This window comes from Hydractinia symbiolongicarpus, chromosome 11 (genome assembly GCF_029227915.1).
Source record: "Hydractinia symbiolongicarpus strain clone_291-10 chromosome 11, HSymV2.1, whole genome shotgun sequence".
Lineage (NCBI taxonomy): Eukaryota > Metazoa > Cnidaria > Hydrozoa > Anthoathecata > Hydractiniidae > Hydractinia > Hydractinia symbiolongicarpus.
The window spans coordinates 16,096,339-16,108,751 of NC_079885.1; the positions used below are offsets into that span (position 1 = coordinate 16,096,339).

The 12,413-nt window shown below is 41.0% G+C and overlaps 22 non-coding genes across 22 annotated transcripts; all 22 read right to left on the minus strand.

Annotated features, from left to right (window-relative positions):
• Positions 1 to 199: 199 nt before the first annotated feature.
• Positions 200 to 318, minus strand: LOC130615950 (5S ribosomal RNA). Its single transcript, XR_008977036.1, has one exon. It is a non-coding gene; the product is annotated as a 5S ribosomal RNA (ribosomal RNA).
• A 450-nt stretch (positions 319 to 768) lies between these two features.
• Positions 769 to 887, minus strand: LOC130616859 (5S ribosomal RNA). Its single transcript, XR_008977939.1, has one exon. It is a non-coding gene; the product is annotated as a 5S ribosomal RNA (ribosomal RNA).
• A 448-nt stretch (positions 888 to 1,335) lies between these two features.
• On the minus strand, positions 1,336 to 1,454 carry LOC130615289 (5S ribosomal RNA). The gene has a single exon (XR_008976379.1). It is a non-coding gene; the product is annotated as a 5S ribosomal RNA (ribosomal RNA).
• Positions 1,455 to 1,905: 451 nt separating this feature from the next.
• Positions 1,906 to 2,024, minus strand: LOC130616559 (5S ribosomal RNA). The gene has a single exon (XR_008977641.1). It is a non-coding gene; the product is annotated as a 5S ribosomal RNA (ribosomal RNA).
• A 450-nt stretch (positions 2,025 to 2,474) lies between these two features.
• On the minus strand, positions 2,475 to 2,593 carry LOC130616638 (5S ribosomal RNA). The gene has a single exon (XR_008977719.1). It is a non-coding gene; the product is annotated as a 5S ribosomal RNA (ribosomal RNA).
• Positions 2,594 to 3,043: 450 nt separating this feature from the next.
• Positions 3,044 to 3,162, minus strand: LOC130617994 (5S ribosomal RNA). The gene has a single exon (XR_008979070.1). It is a non-coding gene; the product is annotated as a 5S ribosomal RNA (ribosomal RNA).
• Positions 3,163 to 3,612: 450 nt separating this feature from the next.
• On the minus strand, positions 3,613 to 3,731 carry LOC130616639 (5S ribosomal RNA). The gene has a single exon (XR_008977720.1). It is a non-coding gene; the product is annotated as a 5S ribosomal RNA (ribosomal RNA).
• A 450-nt stretch (positions 3,732 to 4,181) lies between these two features.
• On the minus strand, positions 4,182 to 4,300 carry LOC130615290 (5S ribosomal RNA). Its single transcript, XR_008976380.1, has one exon. It is a non-coding gene; the product is annotated as a 5S ribosomal RNA (ribosomal RNA).
• Positions 4,301 to 4,750: 450 nt separating this feature from the next.
• Positions 4,751 to 4,869, minus strand: LOC130618057 (5S ribosomal RNA). Its single transcript, XR_008979132.1, has one exon. It is a non-coding gene; the product is annotated as a 5S ribosomal RNA (ribosomal RNA).
• A 450-nt stretch (positions 4,870 to 5,319) lies between these two features.
• Positions 5,320 to 5,438, minus strand: LOC130617390 (5S ribosomal RNA). Its single transcript, XR_008978468.1, has one exon. It is a non-coding gene; the product is annotated as a 5S ribosomal RNA (ribosomal RNA).
• Positions 5,439 to 5,887: 449 nt separating this feature from the next.
• Positions 5,888 to 6,006, minus strand: LOC130617135 (5S ribosomal RNA). Its single transcript, XR_008978213.1, has one exon. It is a non-coding gene; the product is annotated as a 5S ribosomal RNA (ribosomal RNA).
• A 449-nt stretch (positions 6,007 to 6,455) lies between these two features.
• LOC130616016 (5S ribosomal RNA) lies at positions 6,456 to 6,574 on the minus strand. Its single transcript, XR_008977101.1, has one exon. It is a non-coding gene; the product is annotated as a 5S ribosomal RNA (ribosomal RNA).
• A 450-nt stretch (positions 6,575 to 7,024) lies between these two features.
• Positions 7,025 to 7,143, minus strand: LOC130615654 (5S ribosomal RNA). Its single transcript, XR_008976742.1, has one exon. It is a non-coding gene; the product is annotated as a 5S ribosomal RNA (ribosomal RNA).
• A 445-nt stretch (positions 7,144 to 7,588) lies between these two features.
• Positions 7,589 to 7,707, minus strand: LOC130615951 (5S ribosomal RNA). The gene has a single exon (XR_008977037.1). It is a non-coding gene; the product is annotated as a 5S ribosomal RNA (ribosomal RNA).
• A 445-nt stretch (positions 7,708 to 8,152) lies between these two features.
• Positions 8,153 to 8,271, minus strand: LOC130615952 (5S ribosomal RNA). Its single transcript, XR_008977038.1, has one exon. It is a non-coding gene; the product is annotated as a 5S ribosomal RNA (ribosomal RNA).
• A 450-nt stretch (positions 8,272 to 8,721) lies between these two features.
• LOC130615832 (5S ribosomal RNA) lies at positions 8,722 to 8,840 on the minus strand. The gene has a single exon (XR_008976919.1). It is a non-coding gene; the product is annotated as a 5S ribosomal RNA (ribosomal RNA).
• A 450-nt stretch (positions 8,841 to 9,290) lies between these two features.
• Positions 9,291 to 9,409, minus strand: LOC130616604 (5S ribosomal RNA). Its single transcript, XR_008977685.1, has one exon. It is a non-coding gene; the product is annotated as a 5S ribosomal RNA (ribosomal RNA).
• Positions 9,410 to 9,859: 450 nt separating this feature from the next.
• On the minus strand, positions 9,860 to 9,978 carry LOC130615292 (5S ribosomal RNA). Its single transcript, XR_008976381.1, has one exon. It is a non-coding gene; the product is annotated as a 5S ribosomal RNA (ribosomal RNA).
• Positions 9,979 to 10,423: 445 nt separating this feature from the next.
• LOC130615953 (5S ribosomal RNA) lies at positions 10,424 to 10,542 on the minus strand. Its single transcript, XR_008977039.1, has one exon. It is a non-coding gene; the product is annotated as a 5S ribosomal RNA (ribosomal RNA).
• A 450-nt stretch (positions 10,543 to 10,992) lies between these two features.
• Positions 10,993 to 11,111, minus strand: LOC130615834 (5S ribosomal RNA). The gene has a single exon (XR_008976920.1). It is a non-coding gene; the product is annotated as a 5S ribosomal RNA (ribosomal RNA).
• A 450-nt stretch (positions 11,112 to 11,561) lies between these two features.
• LOC130617182 (5S ribosomal RNA) lies at positions 11,562 to 11,680 on the minus strand. The gene has a single exon (XR_008978260.1). It is a non-coding gene; the product is annotated as a 5S ribosomal RNA (ribosomal RNA).
• A 450-nt stretch (positions 11,681 to 12,130) lies between these two features.
• On the minus strand, positions 12,131 to 12,249 carry LOC130615319 (5S ribosomal RNA). The gene has a single exon (XR_008976409.1). It is a non-coding gene; the product is annotated as a 5S ribosomal RNA (ribosomal RNA).
• Positions 12,250 to 12,413: the final 164 nt, after the last annotated feature.

Here is a 12,413-nt window from a genome sequence, read left to right on the forward strand (position 1 = left end):
AATACATCGCCATTTTCTTTGTCTGACGCTCGTATTCTAATCATTTGCGACGTGGCGCATTTATTGCAGCCAGATTGTAGCCTTTTTGAAGGGAAAGAAACTTCTAATCACGTCTTTTACTTGATTTACTCAGCGGCTATTGCGTAAAAAAGATACGTCACAGTCGTAATGATAAATAATTTAACGTGAAAAAGTCAATAGCCTACGACACCGGGAGTTCCCAGGCGGTGCCCCATCCAAGTACTATCCCGGCCCGACGATGCTTAACTTCCGTGATCGGACGAGAACAGGTGTGTTCATCGTGGTATGGTCGTAGACAAGCATACGGGCAGATATCTACGATTTATTAGCACATTACCTCGAAAATGGTTCAAACTTTAAAGGTCATATTTCTTGACTGGATCTTCCGAAATAGGTCGTGTTTATGTGCATTTGAAAGCTCTTTTTAAGCGCTATCCATTAATTACAACAACCATGCGCTTTAAGATTTCCAGTAAAAAGTTCCAACGAAGGCAATCTAGGGTACTTTCAGACTTAATTTTCATATGACAAAGTTAATTAGCAAATTAACTACATCGCCATTTTCTTTGTCTGACGCTCGTAATCCATTCATTTGCGACGTGGCGCATTTATTGCAGCCAGATCGTAGCCGTTTTGAAGGGAAAGAAACTTCTAATCAAGTCCCTTACTTGATTTACTCAGCGGCTATTGCGTAAAAAAGATACGTCACAGTCGTAATGATAATTAATGTAACGTGAAAAAGTCAATAGCCTACGACACCGGGAGTTCCCAGGCGGTCCCACATCCAAGTACTATCCCGGCCCGACGATGCTTAACTTCCGTGATCGGACGAGAACAGGTGTGTTCATCGTGGTATGGTCGTAGACAAGCACACGGGCAGATAGCTACGATTTATTAGCACATTACATCGAAAATGGTTCAAACTTTAAAGGTCATATTTTTTGACTGGGTGATCGGAAATAGGTCGTGTTTATGTGCATTTAAAAGCTCTTTTTAAGCGCTATCGATTCGTTACGACAATAATGCGCTTTAAGATTTCCGGTAAAAAGTTCCAACGAAGGCAATCTAGGGTACTTGCAGACTTAATTTTCATATGACAAAGTTAATTAGCAAAGCAACTACATCGCCATTTTCTTTGTCTGATGCTCGTAATCCATTCATTTGCGACGTGGCGCATTTATTGCAGCCAGATCGTAGCCGTTTTGAGGGAAAGAAACTTCTAATCACGTCCCTTACTTGATTTACTCAGCGGCTATAACGTAAAAAGATACGTCACAGTCGTAATGATAAATAATGTAACGTGAAAAAGTCAATAGCCTACGACACCGGGAGTTCCCAGGCGGTCCCCCATCCAAGTACTATCCCGGCCCGACGATGCTTAACTTCCGTGATCGGACGAGAACAGGTGTGTTCATCGTGGTATGGTCGTAGACAAACAAACGGGAAGATATCTACGATTTATTAGCACATTACATCGAAAATGGTTTAAACTTTAAAGGTCATATTTCTTGACTGGGTGATCGGAAATAGGTCGTGTTTATGTGCATTTGAAAGCTCTTTTTAAGCGCTATCCATTATTTGCGACAACCATGCGCTTTAAGATTTCCGGTAAAAAGTTCCGACGAAGGCAATATGGGGTACTTTCAGATTTAATTTTCATATGACAAAGTTAATTAGCAAATTAACTACATCGCCATTTTCTTTGTCTGACGCTCGTAATCCATTCATTTGCGACGTGGCGCATTTATTGCTGCAAGATTGTAGCCGTTTTGAAGGGAAAGAAACTTCTAATCATGTCCCTTACTTGATTTACTCAGCGGCTATTGCGTAAAAAAAGATACGTCACAGTCATAATGATAAATAATGTAACGTGAAAAAGTCAATAGCCTACGACACCGGGAGTTCCCAGGCGGTCCCCCATCCAAGTACTATCCCCGCCCGACGATGCTTAACTTCCGTGATCGGACGAGAACAGGTGTGTTCATCGTGGTATGGTCGTAGACAAGCATACGGGCAGATATCTACGATTTGTTAGCACATTACATCGAAAATGGTTTAAACTTTAAAGGTCATATTTCTTGACTGGATCATCCGAAATAGGTCGTGTTTATGTGCATTTGAAAGCTCGTTTCAGGCGCTATCCATTAATTACAACAACCATGCGCTTTAAGATTTCCGGTAAAAAGTTCCAACGAAGGCAATCTAGGGTACTTGCCGACTTAATTTTCATATGACAAAGTTAATTAGCAAAGTAAGTACATCGACATTTTATTTGTCTGACGCTCGTAATCCATTCATTTGCGACGTGGCGCATTTATTGCAGCAAGATTGTAGCCGTTTTGAAGGGAAAGAAACTTCTAATCTTGTCCCTTACTTGATTTACTCAGCGGCTATTGCGTAAAAAAGATACGTCACAGTCATAATGATAAATAATGTAACGTGAAAAAGTCAATAGCCTACGACACCGGGAGTTCCCAGGCGGTCCCCCATCCAAGTACTATCCCGGCCCGACGATGCTTAACTTCCATGATCGGACGAGAACAGGCGTGTTCATCGTGGTATGGTCGTAGACAAGCATACGGGCAGATATCTACGATTTATTAGCACATTACATCGAAAATGGTTTAAACTTTAAAGGTCATATTTCTTGACTGGATCATCCGAAATAGGTCGTGTTTATGTGCATTTGAAAGCTCGTTTCAGGTGCTATCCATTAATTACAACAACCATGCGCTTTAAGATTTCCGGTAAAAAGTTCCAACGAAGGCAATCTAGGGTACTTGCCGACTTAATTTTCATATGACAAAGTTAATTAGCAAAGTAAGTACATCGACATTTTATTTGTCTGACGCTCGTAATCCATTCATTTGCGACGTGGCGCATTTATTGCAGCAAGATTGTAGCCGTTTTGAAGGGAAAGAAACTTCTAATCTTGTCCCTTACTTGATTTACTCAGCGGCTATTGCGTAAAAAAGATACGTCACAGTCGTAATGATAAATAATGTAACGTGAAAAAGTGAATAGCCTACGACACTGGGAGTTCCCAGGCGGTTCCCCATCCAAGTACTATCCCGGCCCGACGATGCTTAACTTCCATGATCGGACGAGAACAGGCGTGTTCATCGTGGTATGGTCGTAGACAAGCATACGGGCAGATATCTACGATTTATTAGCACATTACATCGAAAATGGTTCAAATTTTAAAGGTCATATTTCTTGACTGGGTGATCGGAAATAGGTCATGTTTATGTGCATTTGAAAGCTCATTTCAAGCCCTATCCATTAATTACAACAACCATGCGCTTTAAGATTTCCGTTAAAAATTTCCAACGAAGGCAATCTAGGGTACTTTCAGACTTAATTTTCATATGACAAAGTTAATTAGCAAATTAACTACATCGCCATTTTCTTTGTCTGACGCTCGTAATCCATTCATTTGCGACGTGGCGCATTTATTGCAGCCAGATCGTAGCCGTTTTGAAGGGAAAGAAACTTCTAATCAAGTCCCTTACTTGATTTACTCAGCGGCTATTGCGTAAAAAAGATACGTCACAGTCGTAATGATAAATAATTTAACGTGAAAAAGTCAATAGCCTACGACACCGGGAGTTCCCAGGCGGTCCCCCATCCAAGTACTATCCCGGCCCGACGATGCTTAACTTCCATGATCGGACGAGAACAGGCGTGTTCATCGTGGTATGGTCGTAGACAAGCATACGGGCAGATATCTACGATTTATTAGCACATTACATCGAAAATGGTTTAAACTTTAAAGGTCATATTTCTTGACTGGATCATCCGAAATAGGTCGTGTTTATGTGCATTTGAAAGCTCGTTTCAGGCGCTATCCATTAATTACAACAACCATGCGCTTTAAGATTTCCGGTAAAAAGTTCCAACGAAGGCAATCTAGGGTACTTGCCGACTTAATTTTCATATGACAAAGTTAATTAGCAAATTAACTACATCGCCATTTTCTTTGTCTGACGCTCGTAATCCATTCATTTGCGACGTGGCGCATTTATTGCAGCCAGATCGTAGCCGTTTTGAAGGGAAAGAAACTTCTAATCAAGTCCCTTACTTGATTTACTCAGCGGCTATTGCGTAAAAAAGATACGTCACAGTCGTAATGATAAATAATTTAACGTGAAAAAGTCAATAGCCTACGACACCGGGAGTTCCCAGGCGGTCCCCCATCCAAGTACTATCCCGGCCCGACGATGCTTAACTTCCGTGATCGGACGAGAACAGGTGTGTTCATCGTGGTATGGTCGTAGACACACAAACGGGCAGATATCTACGATTTATTAGCACATTATATCGAAAATGGTTCAAATTTTAAAGATCATAATTCTTGACTGGGTGATCGGAAATAGTTTGTGTTTATGTGCATTTGAAAGCTCTTTTTAAGCGCTATCCATTAATTACAATAACCATGCGCTTTAAGATTTCCAGTAAAAAGTTCCAACGAAGGCAATCTAGTGTACTTTCAGACTTAATTTTCATATGACAAAGTTAATTAGCAAATTAACTACATCGCCATTTTCTTTGTCTGACGCTCGTAATCCATTCATTTGCGACGTGGCGCATTTATTGCAGCCAGATCGTAGCCGTTTTGAAGGGAAAGAAACTTCTAATCAAGTCCCTTACTTGATTTACTCAGCGGCTATTGCGTAAAAAAGATACGTCACAGTCGTAATGATAAATAATGTAACGTGAAAAAGTCAATAGCCTACGACACCGGGAGTTCCCAGGCGGTCCCCCATCCAAGTACTATCCCGGCCCGACGAGGCTTAACTTCCGTGATCGGACCAGAACAGGTGTGTTCATTGTGGTATGGTCGTAGACAAACAAACGGGCAGATATCTACGATTTATTAGCACATTACATCGAAAATGGTTTAAACTTTAAAGGTCATATTTCTTGACTGGGTGATCGGAAATAGGTCGTGTTTATGTGCATTTGAAAGCTCTTTTTACGCGTTATCGATTCTTTACGACAATAATGCGCTTTAAGATTTCCCGTGAAAAGTTCCAACGAAGGCAATCTAGGGCACTTTCACACTTAAATTTCATATGACAAAGTTAGTTTCCAAAGTAAGTACATCGCCATTTTCTTTGTCTGACGCTCGTAATCCATTCATTTGCGACGTGGCGCATTTATTGCAGCAAGATTGTAGCCTTTTTGAAGGGAAAGAAACTTCTAATCATGTCCCTTACTTGATTCACTCAGCGGCTATTGCGTAAAAAAGAAACGTCACAGTCGTAATGATAAATAATGAAACGTGAAAAAGTCAATAGCCTACGACACCGGGAGTTCCCAGGCGGTGCCCCATCCAAGTACTCTCCCGGCCCGACGAAGCTTAACTTCCGTGATCGGACGAGAACAGGTGTGTTCATCGTGGTATGGTCGTAGACAAACAAACGGACAGATATCTACGATTTATTAGCACATTACATCGAAAATGGTTTAAACTTTATAGGTCATATTTCTTGACTGGATCATCCGAAATAGGTCGTGTTTATGTGCATTTGAAAGCTCTTTTCAGGCGCTATCCATTAATTACGACAACCATGCGCTTTAAGATTTCCGGTAAAAAGGTTCAACGAAGGCAATCTAGGGTACTTACAGACTTAATTTTCATATGACAAAGTTAAGTAGCAAAGTAAGTACATCGACATTTTGTTTGTCTGACGCTCGTAATCCATTCATTTGCGACGTGGCGCATTTATTGCAGCCAGATCGTAGCCGTTTTGAGGGAAAGAAACTTCTAATCACGTCCCTTACTTGATTTACTCAGCGGCTATAGCGTAAAAAAGATACGTCACAGTCGTAATGATAAATAATGTAACGTGAAAAAGTCAATAGCCTACGACACCGGGAGTTCCTAGGCGGTCCCCCATCCAAGTACTATCCCGGCCCGAAGATGCTTAACTTCCGTGATCGGACGAGAACAGGTGTGTTCATCGTGGTATGGTCGTAGACAAACAAACGGGCAGATATCTACGATTTATTAGCACATTACATCGAAAATGGTTTAAACTTTAAAGGTCATATTTCTTGACTGGGTGATCGGAAATAGGTCGTGTTTATGTGCATTTGAAAGCTCTTTTTAAGTGCTATCCATTATTTACGACAACCATGCGCTTTAAGATTTCCGGTAAAGAGTTTCGACGAAGGCAATATAGGGTACTTTCAGATTTAATTTTCATATGACAAAGTTAATTAGCAAATTAACTACATCGCCATTTTCTTTGTCTGACGCTCGTAATCCATTCATTTGCGACGTGGCGCATTTATTGCAGCCAGATCGTAGCCGTTTTGAGGGAAAGAAACTTCTAATCACGTCCCTTACTTGATTTACTCAGCGGCTATAGCGTAAAAAAGATACGTCACAGTCGTAATGATAAATAATGTAACGTGAAAAAGTCAATAGCCTACGACACCGGGAGTTCCCAGGCGGTCCTCCATCCAAGTACTATCCCGGCCCGACGATGCTTAACTTCCGTGATCGGACGAGAACAGGTGTGTTCATCGTGGTATGGTCGTAGACAAGCATACGGGCAGATATCTACGATTTATTAGCACATTACATCGAAAATGGTTCAAATTTTAAAGGTCATATTTCTTGACTGGGTGATCGGAAATAGGTCGTGTTTATGTGCATTTGAAAGCTCTTTTTAAGCGCTATCGATTCTGTACGACAATAATGCGCTTTAAGATTTCCGGTAAAAAGTTCCAACGAAGGCAATCTAGGGTACTTGCAGACTTAATTTTCATATGACAAAGTTATTTAGCAAAGCAACTACATCGCCATTTTCTTTGTCTGATGCTCGTAATCCATTCATTTGCGACGTGGCGCATTTATTGCAGCAAGATTGCAGCCGTTTTGAAGGGAAAGCAACTTCTAATCATGTCCCTTACTTGATTTACTCAGCGGCTATTGCGTAAAAAAGATACGTCACAGTCATAATGATAAATAATGTAACGTGAAAAAGTCAATAGCCTACGACACCGGGAGTTCCCAGGCGGTCCCCCATTCAAGTACTATCCCGGCCCGACGATGCTTAACTTCCGTGATCGGACGAGAACAGGTGTGTTCATCGTGGTATGGTCGTAGACAAACAAACGGGCAGATATCTACGATTTATTAGCACATTACATCGAAAATGGTTTAAACTTTAAAGGTCATATTTCTTGACTGGATCATCCGAAATAGGTCGTGTTTATGTGCATTTGAAAGCTCTTTTCAAGCGCTATCCATTAATTACGACAACCATGCGCTTTAAGATTTCCGAAAAAAAGTTCCAACGAAGGCAATCTAGGGTACTTTCAGACTTAATTTTCATATGACAAAGTTAATTAGCAAATACATCGCCATTTTATTTGTCTGACGCTCGTAATCTATTCATTTGCGACGTGGCGCATTTATTGCAGCCAGATTGTAGCCGTTTTGAAGGAAAAGAAACTTCTAATCACGTCTTTTACTTGATTTACTCAGTGGCTATTGCGTCAAAAAGATACGTCACAGTCGTAATGATAAATAATTTAACGTGAAAAAGTCAATAGCCTACGACACCGGGAGTTCCCAGGCGGTGCCCCATCCAAGTACTATCCCGGCCCGACGATGCTTAACTTCCGTGATCGGACGAGAACAGGTGTGTTCATCGTGGTATGGTCGTAGACAAACAAACGGGCAGATATCTACGATTTATTAGCACATTACATTGAAAATGGTTTAAACTTTAAAGGTCATATTTCTTGACTGGATTATCCGAAATAGGTCGTGTTTATGTGCATTTGAAAGCTCTTTTCAAGCGCTATCCATTAATTACGACAACCATGCGCTTTAAGATTTCCGGTAAAAAGTTCCAACGAAGGCAATCTAGGGTACTTTCAGACTTAATTTTCATATGACAAAGTTAATTAGCAAATACATCGCCATTTTCTTTGTCTGACGCTCGTAATCTATTCATTTGCGACGTGGCGCATTTATTGCAGCCAGATTGTAGCCGTTTTGAAGGAAAAGAAACTTCTAATCACGTCTTTTACTTGATTTACTCCGCGGCTATTGCGTCAAAAAGATACGTCACAGTCGTAATGATAAATAATTTAACGTGAAAAAGTCAATAGCCTACGACACCGGGAGTTCCCAGGCGGTGCCCCATCCAAGTACTATCCCGGCCCGACGATGCTTAACTTCCGTGATCGGACGAGAACAGGTGTGTTCATCGTGGTATGGTCGTAGACAAGTATACGGGCAGATATCTACGATTTATTAGCACATTACCTCGAGAATGGTTCAAACTTTAAAGGTCATATTTCTTGACTGGATCTTCCGAAATAGGTCGTGTTTATGTGCATTTGAAAGGTGTTTTCAGGCGCTATCTATTAATTACGACAACCATGCGCTTTAAGATTTCCGGTAAAAAGTTCCAACGAAGGCAATCTAGGGTACTTGCAGACTTAATTTTCATATAACAAAGTTAATTAGCAAAGTGAGTACATCGCCATTTTCTTTGTCTGATGCTCGTAATCCATTCATTTGCGACGTGGCGCATTTATTGCAGCAAGATTGTAGCCGTTTTGAAGGGAAAGAAACTTCTAATCATGTCCCTTACTTGATTTACTCAGCGGCTATTGCGTAAAAAACATACGTCACAGTCGTAATGATAAATAATGTAACGTGAAAAAGTCAATAGCCTACGACACCGGGAGTTCCCAGGCGGTCCCCCATCCAAGTACTATCCCGGCCCGACGATGCTTAACTTCCGTGATCGGACGAGAACAGGTATGTTCATCGTGGTATGGTCGTAGACAAACAAACGGGCAGATATCTACGATTTATTAGCACATTACATCGAAAATGGTTTAAACTTTAAAGGTCTTATTTCTTGACTGGATTATCCGAAATAGGTCGTGTTTATGTGCATTTGAGAGCTCTTTTCAAGCGCTATCCATTATTTACGACAACCATGCGCTTTAAGACTTCCGGTAAAAAGTTCCAACGAAGGCAATCTAGGGTACTTTCAGACTTAATTTTTATATGACAAAGTTAATTAGCAAATTAACTACATCGCCATTTTTGTTGTCTGACGCTCGTAATCCATTCATTTGCGACGTGGCGCATTTATTGCAGCCAGATCGTAGCCCTTTTGAATGGAAAGAAACTTCTAATCACGTCCCTTACTTCATTTACTCAGCGGCTATTGCGTAAAAAAGATACGTCACAGTCGTAATGATAAATATTTTAACGTGAAAAAGCCAATAGCCTACGACATCGGGAGTTCCCAGGCGGTCCCCCATCCAAGTACTATCCCGGCCCGACGATGCTTAACTTCCGTGATCGGACGAGAACAGGTGTGTTCATCGTGGTATGGTCGTAGACAAGCATACGGGCAGATATCTACGATTTATTAGCACATTACATCGAATATGGTTCAAACTATAAAGGTCATATTTCTTGACTGGATTATCCGAAATAGGTCGTGTTTATGTGCATTTGAAATCTCTTTTCAAGAGCTACCCATTATTTACGACAACCATGCGCTTTAAGATTTCCGGTAAAAAGTTCCAACGAAGGCAATCTAGGGTACTTTCAGACTTAATTTTCATATGACAAAGTTAATTAGCAAATTAACTACATCGCCATTTTCTTTGTCTGACGCTCGTAATCCATTCATTTGCGACGTGGCGCATTTATTGCAGCCATATCGTAGCCGTTTTGAAGGGAAAGAAACTTTTAATCACGTCCCTTACTTGATTTTCTCAGCGGCTATTGCGTAAAAAAGATACGTCACAGTCGTAATGATAAATAATTTAACGTGAAAAAGTCAATAGCCTACGACACCGGGAGTTCCCAGGCGGTCCCCCATCCAAGTACTATCCCGGCCCGACGATGCTTAACTTCCGTGATCGGACGAGAACAGGTGTGTTCATCGTGGTATGGTCGTAGACAAACAAACGGGCAGATATCTACGATTTATTAGCACATTACATCGAAAATGGTTTAAACTTTAAAGGTCATATTTCTTGATTGGATCATCCGAAATAGGTCGTGTTTATGTGCATTTGAAAGCTCTTTTCAAGCGCCATCCATTAATTACGACAACCATGCGCTTTAAGATTTCCGGTAAAAAGTTCCAACGAAGGCAATCTAGGGTACTTTCAGACTTAATTTTCATATGACAAAGTTAATTAGCAAATACATCGCCATTTTCTTTGTCTGACGCTCGTAATCTATTCATTTGCGACGTGGCGCATTTATTGCAGCCAGATTGTAGCCGTTTTGAAGGAAAAGAAACTTCTAATCACGTCTTTTACTTGATTTACTCCGCGGCTATTGCGTCAAAAAGATACGTCACAGTCGTAATGATAAATAATTTAACGTGAAAAAGTCAATAGCCTACGACACCGGGAGTTCCCAGGCGGTGCCCCATCCAAGTACTATCCCGGCCCGACGATGCTTAACTTCCGTGATCGGACGAGAACAGGTGTGTTCATCGTGGTATGGTCGTAGACAAGTATACGGGCAGATATCTACGATTTATTAGCACATTACCTCGAGAATGGTTCAAACTTTAAAGGTCATATTTCTTGACTGGATCTTCCGAAATAGGTCGTGTTTATGTGCATTTGAAAGCTCTTTTCAGGCGCTATCCATTAATTACGACAACCATGCGCTTTAAGATTGCCGGTAAAAAGTTCCAACGAAGGCAATCTAGGGTACTTGCAGACTTAATTTTCATATAACAAAGTTAATTAGCAAAGTGAGTACATCGCCATTTTCTTTGTCTGATGCTCGTAATCCATTCATTTGCGACGTGGCGCATTTATTGCAGCAAGATTGTAGCCGTTTTGAAGGGAAAGAAACTTCTAATCATGTCCCTTACTTGATTTACTCAGCGGCTATTGCGTAAAAAACATACGTCACAGTCGTAATGATAAATAATGTAACGTGAAAAAGTCAATAGCCTACGACACCGGGAGTTCCCAGGCGGTCCCCCATCCAAGTACTATCCCGGCCCGACGATGCTTAACTTCCGTGATCGGACGAGAACAGGTATGTTCATCGTGGTATGGTCGTAGACAAACAAACGGGCAGATATCTACGATTTATTAGCACATTACATCGAAAATGGTTTAAACTTTAAAGGTCTTATTTCTTGACTGGATTATCCGAAATAGGTCGTGTTTATGTGCATTTGAGAGCTCTTTTCAAGCGCTATCCATTATTTACGACAACCATGCGCTTTAAGACTTCCGGTAAAAAGTTCCAACGAAGGCAATCTAGGGTACTTTCAGACTTAATTTTTATATGACAAAGTTAATTAGCAAATTAACTACATCGCCATTTTTGTTGTCTGACGCTCGTAATCCATTCATTTGCGACGTGGCGCATTTATTGCAGCCAGATCGTAGCCCTTTTGAATGGAAAGAAACTTCTAATCACGTCCCTTACTTCATTTACTCAGCGGCTATTGCGTAAAAAAGATACGTCACAGTCGTAATGATAAATATTTTAACGTGAAAAAGCCAATAGCCTACGACATCGGGAGTTCCCAGGCGGTCCCCCATCCAAGTACTATCCCGGCCCGACGATGCTTAACTTCCGTGATCGGAGGAGAACAGGTGTGTTCATCGTGGTATGGTCGTAGACAAGCATACGGGCAGATATCTACGATTTATTAGCACATTACATCGAATATGGTTCAAACTATAAAGGTCATATTTCTTGACTGGATTATCCGAAATAGGTCGTGTTTATGTGCATTTGAAATCTCTTTTCAAGAGCTACCCATTATTTACGACAACCATGCGCTTTAAGATTTCCGGTAAAAAGTTCCAACGAAGGCAATCTAGGGTACTTTCAGACTTAATTTTCATATGACAAAGTTAATTAGCAAATTAACTACATCGCCATTTTCTTTGTCTGACGCTCGTAATCCATTCATTTGCGACGTGGCGCATTTATTGCAGCCATATCGTAGCCGTTTTGAAGGGAAAGAAACTTTTAATCACGTCCCTTACTTGATTTTCTCAGCGGCTATTGCGTAAAAAAGATACGTCACAGTCGTAATGATAAATAATTTAACGTGAAAAAGTCAATAGCCTACGACACCGGGAGTTCCCAGGCGGTCCCCCATCCAAGTACTATCCCGGCCCGACGATGCTTAACTTCCGTGATCGGACGAGAACAGGTGTGTTCATCGCGGTATGGTCGTAGACAAACAAACGGGCAGATATCTACGATTTATTAGCACATTACATCGAAAATGGTTTAAACTTTAAAGGTCATATTTCTTGATTGGATCATCCGAAATAGGTCGTGTTTATGTGCATTTGAAAGCTCTTTTCAAGCGCCATCCATTAATTACGACAACCATGCGCTT